Source organism: Xyrauchen texanus, chromosome 15 (assembly GCF_025860055.1).
Source record: "Xyrauchen texanus isolate HMW12.3.18 chromosome 15, RBS_HiC_50CHRs, whole genome shotgun sequence".
NCBI classification, from domain to species: Eukaryota; Metazoa; Chordata; class Actinopteri; order Cypriniformes; family Catostomidae; genus Xyrauchen; species Xyrauchen texanus.
Window position 1 is genome coordinate 26,794,082 of NC_068290.1, and position 19,772 is coordinate 26,813,853.

Genomic DNA, 19,772 nt, shown 5'->3' on the forward strand with positions numbered 1-19,772 from the left:
CTTCCCCACAAAAAGAATCCCGCCCCGCTGAGAAGAGGAAGGCGGATGAATCCATTAGCTAGAGAATCAGAAATATATTTCTCCATAGCCTCCCTCTCTGGAATCAGAGTGAATATAACTTGCCCTTAGGCGGAGATGTACCTGGCAATAACTCTATGGCACAGTCATAGGGACGATGTGGAGGAGAGAAGCGCCCGAGACTTACTGAACACCTCCTTCAGGTCCAGGTACTCCGCGGGCACGTTAGATAAATCCACCGCCTCTTCCTGAAAAACAGGGACAAAAACAGGCGAACAGGCAGAAACAAGACAAGACTTATGACATTGAGTGCTCCACGCTGACACAGACTTAGACTGCCAGTCCACTTTAGGGTTGTGATGGGTGAGCCAGGGATGACCAAGGACGATGGGGGCAAGAGGAGTGTCCAGTATGTAGAAGGAGATGGTCTCGGTGTGATTGCCTGGCGTGGCGAGTGATGTCTTCAGTGGCTAGGGAAATGGTGGGAAGTTTCTGGCCATTGAGGGCGTGAACAGCGATCCGGTGAGTGAGAGACTTGAGGGGACTTGGTGGTTGAGTGCAAAAGTGTAGTCCATGAAATTTCCTTGGCCCCAGAATCCAGAAGTGCTCGACAGTCGTGGCGGTGATTAGACCATTGAAGACTTACGGAAGGAGGGTAGATGTGGATGAGGTCTTCTCGGCGGAGATCCCACCCGATAGTAGCCTCATACTTGCTATCGGGCGGATCCTTTTAAAGGACAGTTGTAGGCAAAATGTCCAGCACCACCACAGTACAAACACAGTCCCTGGGATCTCCGCCTTTCCTTCTCCTCCGGAAAGCCGGGCTCGACCCACCTGCATGGGCTCGGGATCACAGAGCGGGGCTGAGCAGCGTCCCGCCTCCAGAACATTGACCGCCTAATCCTCTCAAGGGGCGGTTGGTTTGTACTCGCTGTTCCATTCTGGATAACCTTGCGTCCACTCTAAGCGCCAAGGCGATCAAATCGTTTAGCTTGGTGGGGAGATCCATGGCGTATATCTCCTTTTGGACGCTGATCAGCCAGCCCATGCAGGAACATGTCCCACTGCGCCTCCTCGTTCCATTGGCTCTCCGCCGCTAGCGTCCGAACTTCGATAGAAAAGTCTGATACAGATCTCTCCCCTGGCGCTAAGTCGGCCAGCACTCTGGCTGCCTCTCTACCGGAGACAGCACGGTCGAAAACTCGCTTCATCTCCGCGGAGAGTGCTTGAAAAGAGGTGCAGCATTCATCTTGATTCTCCCACACCGCCGTTCCCCAAAGGGCCGCTCTCCCAGAAAGTAGCGTCAGGACAAAAGCGACCTTGGTTCTTTCATCACAGAATGTTCTGGGTTGTAAAGAAAAATGCATTGAGCATCGTGTTAGAAAAGCTCGGCAAAAATTAGGTTCACCTGAATATAGCTCTGGAACCGGTAGGCGGGCTCCGACTGGGAGGGGCGCTGGTGGTGGTTGAGGAATCAGCGGTGCGGGTGGCGCAGTGGGAGCTCGCAGAAGTTGAATTTGCTGGGTGAGTCCGGACACCTGCGCCACTAGAGCCTGGACAGCTGAGCCGTGTCATTGAGATTCTTCTCCTGGTTCTCCATCACGAAGTCTGCTGTTCATCACTGAATTCTTCTAGGCTGTCTGAATTGTTACTCGCTGCTTCCATCTTGTGGTCAGATCGTTCTGTGACGTAATGAAGCTAGGAAGCAAGTTGCAAGTTGACAATTAGTTTATTGACAGTCAAATTGAGAAGATAGGGGAAAAGTCCGGGTGATGGTCTAGTGGCGCAGAGTCTCCAATGGTCAGATGATCGTGGTGAGAAGAGTGAAGAGAAGTGTTGAACAGACACGGCTGAATCCGGGTAACAGCAAACAGGACACTGAAACAGGGACAACGAGAGAACTGGACTGGAACTCTGAAGAGCGAACAACACCGGACATCACAAACAACGATCTGACAAGGAGATGAGAGAGTGGTGAGAATTTAAAGGGAATGGGAATGAGTAACAGCTGGTGAGAGGAGTGATTGCGGCAGAGCGCTAATCATGGTACAAACAACACGCCCACACATTCACGCACCCACACAACACACACTAAGAACAAGGCACGAGACAAGGAAGAGACATAGGATTAAATACCGTGACATTAATGGGGAGTTGATTCTTCCACACTTCTGTGAGATGGGAATGGGATTTGCTCCCATTCAGACACAAGAGCATCGGGCACTAGTGTTGGGCAATGGAGCCTTGCAGTCAGCTTTCCATTTTGTCCCAATGTTGTAAAGCAGACATGTGCTGTGGGCTTTCAGACTGGGCAAGCATCAAAGATTTTTAAAACACATTTATAAACGCTGTGCCCAAAACACATTATACGGCTGAGTGTAATGTCGCAGAAACTTTATTGACTTAAATTATTGCCTTAGTCACTAAATTATCACCAGTCAATGGAAACAATTGTCACAGTGGCGAACTTCATGACCCATTTTTTTTTATTCAGTATATTAATATTGCATATAGAAAAAGAAAAGATAGCCAATTACTAGCAGGCTATATATTTAAAAATCAAAGGCCTCACACGTCACTCTTCGTACAGTTCAGAACAACTGGAATGGACAGCAGCAATCAACTAATCTGACCACCAAAGACAACAATCTCTACCTGAATGCACAAGGTAAATGTAATATAAACACGGCAGTCTACATCCCCTAACATTTTCATTTAAACAGATTAAAACAGACATAACACAAGAAGGATATGATTCCCAGATCACCACTTTATAGCCTAGATTATATGACCTAGTATCAATAATGCAGATTTTTTATAAATAAATTAACTTACCTTTACTGGAACTCAAAATCCATGCTTCTCTCCATGCAAATGAACATCTCTGTCACTTTGTTGTTAAAAGTCGCCCGCTTGTTGAATTTTTGATAGCCTCTCTTTCTTGATTCCATTGAAATCCCTGTAGGTCACAGATGCTTACACTTTATCCATTGTAGTGCTTAATAACACATTAGTTATGAGAACTTGAAAGTGTTGACATAAAACTAAAATCTAGTCTATCAGATAGCATGACTGAAGAAGGAGCTTTTGATTGGCTTACTCATTTTGGTAAGCATGCTCACCTTGCCCATCTGTAGTAGCAGGCGTGATTCAATTTGAATTAACATACTGTATTAATGAAAGGGCGGTCAACAATGCTTTGAATCAGTGAAAGCATAACATGAAGTGCTTATACCAGAGGGTGGCCCAAAAGCAAATAAATGAATAACTGTCTGTGCGGCTCAATTGAGATAAAATATGCAGAATTTGAAAAGAGTAGTTTTTTATTAGCAATTATATTTAAATATTTTATATTGTTGTTTTTCTTTTAAACCTTCTGTTGGCTAAGCACTGCTTACTTTGCTTATATGGATGGCATGTCCCTGGTGTTCAGTGGGGTTCAGGTCTGGGATTTGTTCAGAAATCTAAAGACTAAAGATTAAGGTCCAGAGTTTAATTAAACCTGAAGTGCATGAACATAAATTAGCGACATTTGCAGCAAACTTGTGAAGCATTATCTCAAAAGTATCTCAAAAATGTATTTTTAATGTGCTGCTCAAAATATGAAAGCTTCCCTCAGAAATCTATATTTATTGCATAATAGCGACTTTATTGTTGCTGTGAGGGAGAATTCCAAAGGAGACTTGATTGAGACTTGGCTGAAACCAGCATGACCATGTAACAATTAAAAATGTGGTCTATCACCAACAGGAGATAACATCGTCTTTACACTGTTGTTTGCCTCGGCCAGCAGCGATGAGCTGACCAATGGTATGAAGCACTGGCGTAGCCACATTTAGGCCCACCTAATTATTGTTCCCCTTCTGTCACTCACTTGACGTTGTGTCGATGTAGTGACACTAGGTGTCTCTGAACACCTCCCATTCTTTGAGAAAAGGCCAATGAGAATTGGAAAATGGAATTTGCATGCCACTCCCCCGTACATACGGGTATAAAAGGAGCTTTCTTCGGAGCTGAGCGGTTTTACTATCAGCTGAATATGGGTCGGGATATCGCGTGCCCGGTCCCCAAGCCTGATGAGGCGCGTGAGGGATAAAGGCAGCCGGTGACAATGGTTTGAGAGAGAGAGAATTACGGGCAAGTCCGTCTTGTGTGTGTTTGTTTATGTTTTTGGTTTAAGTTTTCATTAAAATTATGATTTATGTTGACAAGCCGGTTCTCGCCTCCTCCTTGCACATCCTTTAACAGTGTTACAATCACATTTGTGGATGGTTCATGTTCTCATTGCGAAAATATGACCATGGCAACATTGTTTTCCTTCTTCCGCAGAAAAAGCATTCTGTACAGGCTGCCTCCGCCCTGCATGCCATGGCCATCCTGCAGGTACATCAGGCCAAGGCACAAAAAAAACTGCATGTGGGTTGTCCTGATCCCGATGTGCTGCAGGAGCTGCACTCGGCGACCGACCTCGCCCTCCGGAGGATGAAGGTTACAGTGTGAGCACTCGGGCGGGTGATGTCCACCTTGGTGGTCCATGAATGCCACCTGTGGCTGAATCTGATCAAGATGATGAATCTGATCAAGATTTTGTTCGCCGCAGCCCGTTCACCCACATTGTCAAAAAGAGAGAGGTTTCCTCACTCCTTGTGTCACGTAATCGGTGTCCACATCTGCCTACGGCCCGCTGGTTGTGACGAGCCTCAAGGATGGCCAAAGAGGCCCTCCTCGTGAGATGCTAACCCACCCTATGCTGGCTTTGCAGAGCAAGGTAAGTGCTTTGAGTTCCCCCTCAGCACAGCCACCTGGGGTCGAAGCAACACTCCCCGACATGATCTCTTTGAGTCACTCCCTTCTGGCAGAAGGCTAAGGTCCATCAAGACAAAAACCTCACACCACAAGAACAGTTTCTTCCCATCCGCCACTTGCCTTATCAACAAGACCCGGTACCCACCCTGACACTCTCCACACTCCACCTCTGGCTCTACATTCCACTGTACTACTCTGCTCTCTTTTATTTTATTCTTACTTTTAATTGATACTGTGTGGACATATTTATATTTATATTTTTATTGCTTATATTTAAATTCTTGTTTCATATATTTAGAGATTGTGTGACACGCGCCTACAACACCAAAACAAATTCCTTGTATGCGTAAAAAACTTACTTGGCAATAAAGCTTTTTCTGATTCTGATTCTGATGACATCGCTTGCTCCCCCCGCCGCGAGGCCCCACCCCCAGGTATGTCAGACGCGATCGTGCTCTCGCCTGGAGCTTGGACACATGGCTAACACTTTCCAACCCATCGCGGTGGCTGGTCAGGAACATCAGACGCGGCTACTCAATTCAGTTTGCCAGGCACCCGCCCCCGGTTCAGCGGCATACGCTTCACTTCGGTGCAGGGGCGAGAATGCCTCCACCCTGCATGCGGAGATCGCGATAGAGCCTGTCCCTCCAGCCGAGATGGGGAAAGGGTTCTACAGCCCCTTACTTCTGAATTATATATCTGAATTTGCGTCCTTTTGAAGCTTGTAGAATTTGTCACCATACACTGCCATTAAAAGACATTAGTGAGCAGAATTATTAATAATATTTTTTTTTTTTTTTTTTTATTTGATTACCAAAAAAGAAAGTCATATGGTTTAGAATAACACAAGGGTGAGTGAATAATAACTGAATTTTAATAGATGTTTAGCTCTTTTTGGTGTTTTAATTATGCTTTGTTGTGAAGCCACAATCGGGGTGATTAGTGTTATCTTAGGTGAAGTTTCTACAGTGTAAAGGTTAATACTGGATGTGAAGTTTTAGAATCCAACTTTAATTAAGTTGGTACAACTAATTTGCCTTAAGTTGAGTAAACTCAAAAAAGCTGTGCAGCAAGTTGCCTTATAATTTTTTACAGTGTGGGATGTACAGCACGAGTAAGTGTTCTTTATTCTTTGTTTAAGTGTAATGAGATTCAAATCATTGATACAGTATATTGTGATATTTTACTCACAAAAATTCTCATAAATTATTAGTAAATTATCAGCTTTACGCTAAACTAAAATGCTATTTCTAGCCATTTTACATGCACGCTACGAGGCACGATAATGTTTTTATCAAGAAAATTCACGATGGATCATAATTTCCTTTTTCTAGTAAGATGTTTGACGTTAGGTCAAAAATCACATTCTTGATAATAATTTGTGTGTTGTTTTCCTGTAAAAAATATTTAAAAAATCCTTAAAACGAGATCAATTTGACTGATCTTGTTTCAGAAATAACACAGCATAAGATTTTTCTGAGAATTTATTTTTAACGTGTGTATTTTGTCTTGCAGAGTTTTTATAGTCAAAACAAGTGAAAAAATCTACCAATGCTGAAAAAGTAATCCAAGTAATCCATATTTAGAATATGTTACTGATTTTATGTAATCTAACGGAATACGTCACAAATTACATTTGACAGCATGTATTCTGTAATCTGTAGTGGAATACATTTCAAAAGTATACCTATCCACCCTGCTCATTAATCTGTGTGGACTTGCACAAGCAAAGACCAAGTAAGACCTTTGATGTTAGGGCAAAGAGGTACTGCAAAAATTGTATTATTAAAGAGAACTTTTGCATTGTTGTCCTGTGAAATTATCTTAAAATTATTTAAACTAGATTAATTTACTCTTTATTTTGTTTTAGAAACAACACTGCATAAGATACTGTGCATAAGCTTTTTCAGTGAATGTATTTTGAAGTGTATTTTGTCTTACTGTGCTGACATATTTTTTCCTACTTCTTATTAAACAAAACAAGTGAAAAAAAAATCTGTGCTTACGTAATCCAAAGTATTCAGTTTACGTTATTCATCTTGAGTAATCTAACGGAATAAGTTACAAATTACATTTTACAGCATGTATTCTGTAATCTGTTTCAGAATGCATTTTAAGAGTAACCCTCCCAACTCACAACCCTGACTGTTACCCAGAACCAAACCTGCCACTAAAACCTGCTTTGTTAGACCAGCAGCTTCTCTAGAAAGGTGATGTTTGTTGTACTGTTGTTTTTTCCTGGTGAACAGCCAAGCTATGCTGGCCAAACCAGCACCAACCACCATCAACCTGCAGGAACCTGTATAGAAAAGAATTCTGGTGTAAGCCAATTCTTCAACAGGGCTGTGTACGTGTTTGAATAATATGTCTGTTGTGTCATAATGTTGTGTTTATCATGTTTCCTCTTTTGTCTGTTTAGCAAACTGCCTGCCTGGATGAGAAGGTTTGTTCCTATGGCTTTATATGTGACAGAAAAGGCTTGGAATTTCTACCCTTACACCATAACAGGTCAGTTCAAGCATTCTAATAGGATAAATACCACCAGTATTTGTATATTCATGTGCCCTGTCACATGGCACCTACATCCATCTTGTCCTTTTAATGCACCAGCTACTGCCATGATCTAAAATCCAATTTCTCTTCTGCATATCTCTCTCTTTCTCCAACCATTGCTGTATTACCGCAGAGTACACGGTAAGTATTCTCACATGACAGCTTAGATTCATGCAGTCTGTTTGGGCTCACTGGCCCACTGAGCATATAACATAATCATCTCTATATCTCCTCCCCACTCTCCATCTCTTTTCCTCTCTCTTTCTCTCATTTCTTTACTCTTCCCAAAAGTGTTCCTTCCTACCGAAGTTCCACGTCAGGATAGAGACACACTTTGAGAATGACAATGGGTGCACAGAAAATGTGAGTATTCTAATATCCACACACACACATTTATTTATTATCTAAATTGGGATGTAAAGAATTATATTGTTTTTATATACAAGATGATTATAATTGCAATAGACCTTAACCCTAAAATAAAACTTTTTTGCATTTTTAGAATTTTCAAAAAACTTTATTTACTTAATTGATATATCGTTTTTACAAATAAGTACATTCCACAGATTTAGCACACATCTGGGGACAAATTTGTCAACTCAAAGAATAGATAAGGATGTATACACACACACACACAAACACACACACACACACACATTGTGTGTTCGCTCAGTAGCTAATCCTCTTAAAGGAGGGCAACGATTCATCAGCAGCATATACATTGTTGCCACGTCCTTGAAAAGGCCATTGTGTATTTGCCTGTCTCTGAAGCACTCGGTACGAGGAGTCAGGTAAGAAAATCCAATGTGAGCAAACACTACAGCTCACCCTATTGATATAGGAAACCATGGCCTTTAAAGTGAAAAGACAATAAAAGCAATTCAGTTAGTTTTTTTTTCATTCAGTGGGGTTTGTTTTAAAGTGGAGAGGCTAAAATGAGTCAAGTTACAGTTTTTGTTGATCGCTTTGGTACTATTACTACAAGTATGTGGTAAAACATCACAACTCCAAGTACATAACTCCAAACTCATCACAGTTGTAACGCAGCCAGTCTTTCATTCAAAACTTGCCATTGTGCATTCATTTGGATTGTAAACATCTCTCACCACACAACAATTTATTCAAAATATAGGTTTCTGGTGAAATGTCATAAGAACATTTGGTTTAATCACCAAACACATCATAATGATACATTTTCAGTTTAGTCATTTTAACTACCAGTGAACACAATAACAAACAATGCAAGATACATGTTTCAAATTGCCCTTAGAAGTGCTGAAATAATATGCTACAGTACTTTAAAAGACAGAATAAACTGTTTTCACATTAGGCAATATACTTACATTAAGCAACATTTACAGAATCTGTTGTTTCCATAATATATATCCTATGTATAATCAAGTTGTGATCAATGAAGACATCCTCTACAATCATTTGGGCAAATTATATCTGTTTTTCAGATATAATTGTAACATAGGTATTCTTTCTATAATCAAATGTAAACCATTAAATAAAAGAAAAAATAACTAAATGAAAACAAAACATAATATTCAGCACACTTTACACTAATTTGGATCAAGCCTGTCTTGAGCATTTGGCCATAGATTTTCATCCACATCACAGTGAATCTCATCATTGTTCATGCACTTTGGGAAAAAAACATTTGGCATGGCGAATCCATGCTTGACATTGGTCTACACTGATGTCATCACATGCCTCATCCATGGCCCGACGGAGGGTGGCGCGCTCAAGGGGTTGGCGATCATAGACCTTCCACCTCCATGCTGAAATAAATTCCTCAATAGGGTTGAGGAAAGGAGAGCATGGGGGCAGGTAGAGGGTCAAGAACCGGGGATGGGCCTGAAACCATGTTTGAACCACCTCTGCACAGTGGAACCTGACATTGTCCCAAACAATTACAAACACACATGGAGATGTTTCCTCCATGTTGTCCAGGCACTTGGACAGTGGCCCATTTCCCGATGAGGTTCCATCCAGTTTTGGCCAGGTTAAATCCCGCTTCATCAACAAAAATGTACTTGTGATGGTTCACATCAGCATCAAGCACCATCACCCTCTAAAAATATATTTCAGTTAGTTATTTTTCTAGTGTAGTTCCAATATTTACATTTACATTTATTCATCTGGCAGACGCTTTTATCCAAAGCGACTTACAAAAGAAGAAAAAACATCAGCGAATCATCTTAGGGAGATAGTGGTTCAAAAAGTGCCATATTACAAAGTTTCACTATCATCAGAATAGTGTACAAAACAGATTTAAGTGCAACAAGAAATGTAAATAATTTTTTTTTATTTATTTATTTTAGTGACCGGTTAAGTGCTTTTGGAAAAGATGTGTTTTTAGCCATTTTTTGAAGATAGAGAGTGAGTTAGCTTCCCGGATTGAGTTGGGAAGGTCATTCCACCACCGTGGTATGATGAAACTGAAAGCCCGGGAAAGTGTTTTGGTGCCTCTTTGTTTTGGTACGACAAGGCGACGTTCCTTAGCCGACCGCAGGCTTCTGGTGGGAACGTAGCTCTGCATAAATGTTTTTAGGTATGCTGGAGCAGACCCAGTGACTGTTTTGTACGCCAGCATCAGGGCCTTGAATTTCATACGTGCATGAACCGGCAGCCAGTGGAGAGAGACAAAGAGTGGTGTAACATGTGCTCTCTTAGGCTCATTAAAGACCAGACGTGCTGCTGCATTCTGGATCATTTGCAGAGGTGTAATAGCACATGCATGATGGCCTGCAATGAGAGCATTACAGTAGTCCAGTCTAGTTATGACAAGGGACTGAACGAGCAGTTGTGTGCCATGTACAGAGAGGAAGGGTCTTATATTCCTGTAGAGTGTAAATCTACATGATCTTGCAATATACGTGTTAAGTAGGCGATGTATCAAATAGTAACAGTAGTACAGTATATAGTGCTGTACCTGAACATACTCAGCCCTCAGTTGTTTCACCCGGTCATTGTTCCTTTCAAAAGGCACCAGGTAAATGTGTTTCATTGATATCTGGTGCCTCTTCAAAAGGTGGGGTGCTGTTGGTAGGCTTATGAATGCCACATTGGCAAAGGTGTCATTGTTCTCCTCAATTGCCTGCTTTATTTCTGACAGCCATATATCATTCCTGACCCTCACCATTTCCACCTCTGCCCACTCCTGCTGGTCGGTCAGCACATGGCCATGGCCACCACTTTGGGGTTTTCTGTCAATTCTAAGCATAGAACAGATGATACTATCAATAGATCATACTGTAAGGATACTGTAACATGTTTTATGAATTTACATTCATTACAATTTACTGTAAATGTAATGGTAAAGCATAGTATATATCCTCCAGACTTACCGGTTTTCTTGGCGAAAATTTTGGATGATAGAATTGACAGTAGATCTTTTTAGATTTGGATCAACTAATCTGGCAGCCTCTGCCATGGTAAGGCCTTGGTTTACCAATTAGCAATAACTAGTATTCATTATGTGTGGTTACATGTAATTTAGATGTTCATACAAAATACATTTTATTTGTGTAGTTCTTGAAATCCATTTACTGTATATAGCTGACAAAACAATTTAAAATAGTCATGGTTTCTGTTGTAACCTCCGTTCCCTGAGTGAGGGAACGAGACATTTTGTCGAATGAAGTGACACAAGGGGTCTCCCTTGGGAGCCTCGCGTACCTCTGAACTCTGAGAAAAGGCCAATAAGAAAGTGGCAGACTTTTGTATGCTCCGCCACGGACATACGGGTATAAAGGGAAGCGGGTGTGCGTCTGTCAGTCAGGTTTTTGCACTGAGGAGCCGAGAATAAGGTACGGCCGTTTACAGTGGCAGGTGTCATAGCAGAAGGGAAACAAGTTTTCCTGAAGCTATAGACAGCTGAGATATGCCTGGCCGTCAAACTCGAACCGTAGGTAAGGTCGGTGTCGAGGCAAGATGGAGATGTCAAATTGCGTGTACTTCAGGTCTACGGCAGCGAACAAATCTTAATGCTGAACACAGGTTAGAATCTGTCTCTGCGTGAGCATTTTGAATGGGAGTTTGTGCAAAACCCGGTTGAGAACTCGCAAGTTCAAGATTGGCCACAACCCACCACCTTTTTTGGGTACGAAGAAGTAAGGGCTGTAGAAACCCTTCATCACGGCTGGAGGGACGGGCTCTATTTCATCCTTGTGTAGGAGAGTTGTGATCTCTGCCCATAAAGAGCAGGCTTTTTCGCCGCGTACGGAGGTGGAGCGAATACCGATGAAACGAGGCGGGAGCTGGGTGAATTGAATCATATAGCAGAGTCGGATGGTCCTGTGATGGGTTGGAGAGCGAAAGCCACGCTTCCAGACTCTGTGCGAGGGGCACTAAAGGGACGATTGTTTTTGACATACCAGGTAGGGCAAGGTGACTGCATCCGGGGTGCCTTGAGAACACCACGCACCAGCTGGATGACCCAGGGAGTGATGATATCGCTCTTTTATTGAGAATGTGGGTACCGCATTCGGGCTGCGGAGAAAGAAAATAAGGAAAATAAATATTTTTTATTACCGGGGGATGGAGTGGTCCTGATACCAGCTCCGGAGGGAACATCTGACTGCCCGGGTCTTCCGTCTCAGGAGCGCTTAGGAGCTTTACGGGTCCTAGAGGGGGTCCTGGAGACGAGGGGGTGTACGCTGCCTACGGGGCACTCGATGCTGGGGCTGAGAGCTAGGCTGCGCTGGAGCGGCGCCGTGGCATGATGTGGGATATAGCCTCCATCTGCCTCTTTACCGGCGAAAACTGCTGGGTGAAGTCATCGACGGTGTCACCGAAGAGGCAAAGCTGGAAGACTGGGGCATTGAGAAAGCATGCCTTGTCAACGTTGTGCATCTCGACTACGTTGAACTCGTCATGCACCTCCGGGAAGAAAGGTACCGGAGGGGGGCATGGCTGGGAGTGAAACAGAGCCCGCTGCCATCCCCACGTCACCTCCATCGCCAGCCGGGTCGTCCTCAATCCCGTGGGAAGAAGAAGTGACGCGGGGGTGGCTGAAGTGGCGTTCACTTTAAGGAATGAAAGCCGCGACCGCAACGCTGCCAAGGTCATGTTCTCACAATGAGTACATGAATCATCCACAAACGCTGCCTCAGTGTGATCGCTGCCCAGGCACATGACTGTCTATGTTGGTCTTGGAGAGATCTCGACCGCATCCAGGAACTACAAAGAGGCAGAAAGGCATCTTTAAAAAGATGCGTCCTGAAAAGGACATTCAACACCTGCTTGTGTATTGCTCTATTATGAGTGAAAATAAACTCTTTCAGAGAAATCAAAAATTTTAGGAGGGGAAAACACTCTTTTAGACAGAAAGCACTGTCGAAGCGCCCAGGGGCGTGGACTGCACAGCGTGCAGAGAGAGAACGCCGCTGGAAATGCGCCGTATGATCCAACAACAGTGCTTCTTGCCAACAGAGGTGAGTGGAACAGTGGTGAGACTTCAGCTTGCTGCTGCACAACCACTCTACTCCGAAGAAAAAATCTGACTGATAGATGCACTCCCGCTTCCCTTTATACCCGTATGTCTGGGGCAGGACATGCAAATTCTGTCTGCCAATTTCTCATTGGCCTTTTCTCAAGTTCAGAGGTACATGAGACTCCCAAGGAAGACCCCTTGTGTCACTTCATTCGACACAACATCGAGTGAGTGACCGAAGAGGAACTATACGTTTACCAAACGTTTCAGTGATTAACCATTAAGAGCAGTTGGATTAAGTGTTGGTCAAATGTATTTACGAAAAGCAGAAGAAAGGAATATCAAAAGTATTGTGAGCATTGCATTGTGAAAGACAATTACTTCATATGAAAGTATGAAGTATGAAAAAGTATTCCTTTGATTAAACACTGATTAGGTGTGGTGAAAATGTTACTGTGTAATTTGATGTGTGTTCCCCGTCTGTCGCTCACTTCAATATTGTGTCGAAGAAGCGACACTAGGGGTCTCTCTTGAGCACTGAATATGCCTCTGATCTATGAAAAAAGGCCAATGAGAAGTAGGCAGACAGTATTTGCATACCCCGTCCCTGGACATACGGGTATAAAAGCGGGGAAATACATCGAGCTCATTCAGAAATTTTCTTCGGAGCCAATGGTCGTGTGTGCAGTCAGCTGCGAGTCACACATCTGTTCCTGTTCCTCTGAGCTTTGTCTGCTGTTGGATCTATGGCGTACTTCTCTTCAACTGCACAAAAACTTAAGAGTTTATTTAAGAGTGATGAAGGTCACAGTGCAGTCACTCGGGCAGGCGATGGCCACACTTGTGGTCCAGGAATGTCATCTGTGGCTGAACTTGGTCGAGATGCGTGAGACCGACAGAGTGCGCTTACTCAACACCCCAGTCTCCCAGTTCGGCCTCTTCGGCGACAACGTCCAGGACTTTGCCCAGCAGTTTTCCATGGTGAAGAAACAGACAGAGGTAATCTCGAATATCCTGCCCTGCCGCAAACCTGCCGCCATGGGCCATGCCCCCTAGACAGGCCTGCAATACCCACATTCTCAGTATAAGAGCTATTTCCTTTGTCTCTGGGTCACCTGGCCCGCAAATTCCATTCTCACAGCACTCTGCCACCACACCTCAACAGTCCCGGCATGCTGGACGCGGACCCTCCGCCCTCAGCCCCACGACTGTTCCCAGGCCAGACGGAGAGTCCAGAGAACACCTCTACTGGACCTCCTCCTCAGTCACTAACCCGCCCCCTGCCGGGAGTGCAGAGCAAGGTAAGTGCTTTGAGTCCTTTCTCAGCACCAGAGCCTCGGGACACGTCCTTGCCACCCGATGCCGTACTACCTGCTCGCCGGGTACATCAAAAATATCGATAATCGTCCCCTTGGTGCCCCTAGCATGGAGCTTGGATGCGTAGCTTTCACTCCCAACCCCTCACACTGGCTGGCCCGGACCATCCGACTCGGTTACGCAATTCAGTTTGCCAGGCCTCCGCCCCCCTTCATGGGCGTCCGCTTTACCGCATTACACGGCAAGCATGCAAATCTCTGCACGCGGAAATCACTACTCCCTTACTCAAAGACGCGATAGAGCCTGTCCCTCCAACTGAGATGAAGAAGGGTTTATACAGCCCTTACTTCATCGTACCCCAAGAAAGGCGGCGGTTTACAACCGATCTTGGACTTGCGAGTTGTCAACCAGGCTTTGCACAAACTCCCGTTCAAAATGCTCGTGCAAAAACACATCTTAACTTGCGTCCGGCATCTAGATTGGTTCGCAGCGGTAGACCTGAAGGACGTGTACTTCCCTGTCTCAATTCTGCCTCGACACCGACCCTTCCTACGGTTCGAGTTCGATGGCCAGGGGTATCAGTACAAAGTCCTCCCCTTCGGCATGTCTCTGTCCCCTCGTGTCTTCACGAAAGTCGCAGAGACAGCCCTTGACCCACTCCGAGAAGCCGGCATCCGCATACTCAATTACCTCGATGACTGGCTCATTCTGGCCCACTCCCGAGAGTTACTATGCTATGTCACGCCACTGGGGTTGATGCATATGAGACCGCTTCAGCACTGGCTTCAGACTCGAGTCCCGAGGCGAGCATGGTGCCACGGCACGCACAGTGTGATGGTCACCCCCGCCTGCCGCCAAACATTCAAACCCTGGACAGACCTCTGCTTTCTGCGGGCAGGAGTGCCCTTGCAGCAGGTGTACCAACGAGTCCTGGACACGGTGACACGCCTCCAGATTGAGTTGGGGTACCATGTGAAACAGGCACGCAGCCGCGGGCCGTTTGAAAGGGGTCCCGCTGCGCTTGCTCATCAATTGCCTAGAGTTGCTGACTGTTGTCTTTACCCTGCGGAAGTTTCTCCCATTAGTTCAAGACAAACATGTCCTAGTCAGGTCAGACAGCACCACTGCGGTAGCGTACATAAATCGCCAAGGCGGCTGCGTGCCACTCACATCCCCGGCAACCTCATTGTGATAGCAGACGCGCTGTCACGACAACGCTTGCCCGGTTGAGAGTGGAGGCTTCACCCCCAGTTGGTCCAGCTGATTTGGGAACAATTCGGCAAGGCCCTTGTGGGTCTGAGCACACGTAACAAGGAGTGTTGTGTCCTCATGGGCACTGGCCAGGGGCACCTCCCTGGCAGACATATGTAGAGCAGCAGGTTGGGCAACACCTAATACCTTTGTGAGGTTTTACAATCTCAGGTTTGAGTCAGTATCGTCCCATGTTTTCTCAGGTCCGAGCCGGTAGAACTCTGTACACGCTGACAGACTGACCGGGTAGATCGCTTGCACCTAGCGCCCTTTCCCTCGGCCGAGGTAAAACTGTGCGCTTTCTCTCTCAGGAGATCCCATTCATTCGGATCCCTGGATGACTCCTCCCTAGCCCTGTGGGTCCGAAATTCAGCGGAGGAATTCGCCGACCCAATCCACTGCGGGTACTCAAATCTACCCTGTACTGGAATAGGTGCTCCACAGGCGGGGAATCCTGCGTGTACTACTCCTGTGTGTATTTTTCGTGGTAGGGTCCCCTTACGACTGGTCCCGCGTCTCCCTTAGGCAGTTCCAGCTGCCCTCCGGTCGCCGTGCTGTAGCAACTACCCGCTCCTTGAGGCTGGATCTACTACCGTGCCATTTTTTCACACATACGACTTGAGTGGCCCATGTGATGCATTTTGCCACTTTACCTCCCCCTTACTGGGCAGGTGTGGTCTCCGCAGGGTCTTTTCCCCCTGAAAGAATAGGAAACTGGGTAGGACCCCCTTCCCACAATGCGTGTTTTTTGTGTCTATGCGAGGCTGGCAAGCGTCGCCTTGTTCCCCTGTTAGGGTAACCAGAAGGATTCCGATGACTTTTATGGGGCATTGGGGAAGGGTACGTGCAGTCTAACACAGCTGGTCGCCTTTGCACGTGAAATACCTGCCCGCTCCTATGTCAGCAGTACACGTACACGGCTCAGCGCATGGCGTGATTTAAATTGGACCCTAGTGTCGCTTCTTCGACACAACTTTGAAGTGAGTGACAGACGGGGAATGTCTAGGTTATGTATGTAACCTCAGTTCCCTGATGGAGGGAACGAGACGTTGTGTCCTCCCGGCCACATCGTTGAGCCGAGCCACTGTGATGGCCGGACCATTTCCGGCTCCTCAGAAAAATCCTGAATGAACTCGACGTATTTCCCCACTTTTATACCTGTATGTCCGGGAGCGGGGTATGCAAATACTGTCTGCCTACTTCTCATTGGCCTTTTTTCATAGATCAGAAGCATATTCGGCGCTCAAGAGAGACCCCTAGTGTCGCTTCTTCGACACAACATCTCGTTCCCTGGAGGTTACATACGTAACCTAGACGTTATACATAGTAAATTGAACATGTGTTTACATGTTTGAAAAAACAGCCTTTTTGATGATCTGCTTTGAGTTTTGCACTAACAGTTGTGAGGATTTAGAAAATACTTGTGATAATAGTACCAAAGGCAATCAACAAAAACTGTATTACTGATTTGCTGTGTGTTGCAGTGTGTTTTTTTTTTTTTTTTTTTTTCGCATACAGCAAATGAGTGAGAGGCAGTTGTGCCCTGGAGTATTCTCTGTTATTATCTAAGAAAAATAAGACTTAAACAAGACCAAACCTGCCACAAAGTGGAAACTCAAAGATGAATGAATAAGTCTGCCTGTGGGAAAGAAAAAGTAAGGGAGATGGCATTTTGTTATTGATAGCCTTCTTTAAAAATAAGTTCCCTCCAACTCATCTAACTTTCACTCAGCATACCATCTAAACCAGCAGACAAAACTACACTTTAAAATACACACAGTATAGTTTACAGTGGGGTTTAAAAGTCTACATCCACGTACGTATATGTTGAAAATACTTACATTTTTCAAGCAAACTTATATTTAAATGTCTAATTACTTTTATATTATATTTCATAACAAATATTATGAAGAAAATTTTTCTTGGTATTTGATATGAATGAGTATTGTATGCCCCATTTTGCTTAAATGTCAGCATGCACTCAAGATGGCATACACGGCACAAGTTTGTGTAAAAACTTTATGATCCACTTTATCTAGCATTTGTCTAGAAACATTATTGTCTAGGAAAATTATCTAGAATGTTCCAATGAGCATTTGGGTGCTTCAATGGAAACAAATCTGAAATTTTTGCACAAAGTAGTTGACATTGTCAATGTCTCAAATATGCTCATTAGATTAATAATCTATAAATAATCCATAATATCTAAAATAATTCATTATTTTCCATCAGGGTTTTTGTTTAATGCTAATTTCTGATTATTTCCAGGTTTAAAGTAGTTTTCAATCCAACATTTTCAAACAGTACACTTAAACACATGCCCCTAATTAAACATACCAAAATACTGCAAGTTTTATAACACAGCCAGGCAAATGAAAATATCACTGTTGCAAGTGTCAACACATCAGATAAGATTAACAGTAAAATGTCCACAGCTTTTTTCAAGATGGAGACACAGAAAAATAGAGGATGGACAGAAGGAAGGAGGGAAGCAATATACTGTAAATCATTTGTAAAATAGACAGAATTCTGTAAGACTGATACTGTAAGGTGCATTTGAGGGAAACAGAATGAAAGAAAAAAGTGAGAGAGACAGTCACTAATGAGAGAATAGCAATGATTTTCTTTATTGCTTTTTTCAGTCATTCTTTCTCATACATCCCAACAGCAGCAAAAATCACCTGCAATGCTAGACAGTCAAGGCACTCTTTCTAACCCTAATGTTAAGACTTGTTGTCTGGTAGGTTATCTCCATTGGCCTCAACTGATAAGGATAAAAGCTCAGTTGGCCAGCAGTAGTTTGCATAATTCTTAACTTCTGTCTCTAGAATGCTTGATTTTGCAGTCTACTTGTTTCTATGTTTTTTGCATTCACTTAAATTCTCTGCCTACAGTCTTTTGTTATGTAGTGTATCAATGTTTTGTAATGTGTTACAGTATGTTTAACCGATGATAATGTGTGATTATTTTATATTAAGATCGCTCTGAGCATTTCTAAGTACTGAAACAGCTTCCCTTCATCACCAATGGCATGCATTTGTCCTCTTTGCTTTTACTATACTATAAGATACAGTGTATTATTTCACTTGGGCATTAGGGACTTGCTGGGACAAGAAAACTGTGTGTTCTCTGATATACAGTAGTGTTGGATTTCTCTGACCATGCTGTCTGGTGTCTCCTGTGTGCAGGTCTTTGGTGATAACCCCACAACAAATGGCAATGTCTGCTTTTTGGATATCTTGAATGATCCAATCCCAGACAAGCATTACAAGCAGTCGGAGGTACAGACACATTCATTTATGCAAAAATAATGGTAAAACACAAACACATACAAAAGACTCTCATAGAGGTGGAAACGTCTACAAAGCTACCATTTAAATGAAACAATTGAGATACACACCCCTACAGATAAGTACACGTGTGCACATACACAGACAAACGGCAAGTAGGACATTATTAAAAGCCACATTCCTCAGTGTACTACATTTAGAAACACTTTTCTGAAATCTTTTTCTGTACATCAAAGAAAAGCATGTTTCCATATTACACTCACAGATTCAGTCAATGAAATGATTTATACAATGACAAAAAACTAGGGCTGTCGTTAATTAGTTAACGTGTTAATTCAGTGCGATTAATTTTACAAAAAATAACGAGATAAAAAAAATTACGCAATTAATCGCATGCCCACGGACCATAATAGGGAAGATTCCTGAGAAATGCAAGCTTGTAGTACCACCTGTTTACTCCAGTAAGTGAAATTTCAGCTGTATGAGCAACACGCAGTTTATACAGTAAAGAAAACACTTCAGTAGGCAGAACAACACAAACATGCGTTACGTTCTTGCATTCAAAACACTCGAAGGAGCGCAAATGCGATCTAAGGGATCTCAAGATGTGTTTAAAGATTGAGTATTAAAACTATATTTAACTTGACACAGTGACCTAAACATTTTATGTTTATGACGCAACACACCCGAGACGTCTGACATAGGTGTAAATTGACGGACCCTTAAACAAGCCCTCATAATAAATCTCTAACTGATTGACAAATTTACTTGTGAAATGGATTGCTGTGAACTGTATGCTAATGACTGACTTATGATCAATAATATGGTAGTAAACAATACATTGTATTCTAAAGCCACATTTTGTATGGCCATATCAATGATAAACTCTTCTGCTACAGGAATGTAAAGCATTTGAATTATCTGAATATTTATATATATATATATATATATATATAAGTTTTTAATATTTAAAGATAACTATGTATAATTATATATTGATATAAATATGTATAATCATTATATATTGAATTATTGTTATATGAAGGGCTTTCTCTGCAAATATTTGTAAATGCGATTGATTAATTGAGACACCATGT

General features: G+C 43.4%; 1 pseudogene; it reads left to right on the forward strand.

Moving 5' to 3' along the window:
* The window catches only part of LOC127655698 (cytoplasmic phosphatidylinositol transfer protein 1-like), a 39,907-nt pseudogene that overhangs the window by 13,779 nt on the left and 6,356 nt on the right, over window positions 1-19,772 (forward strand).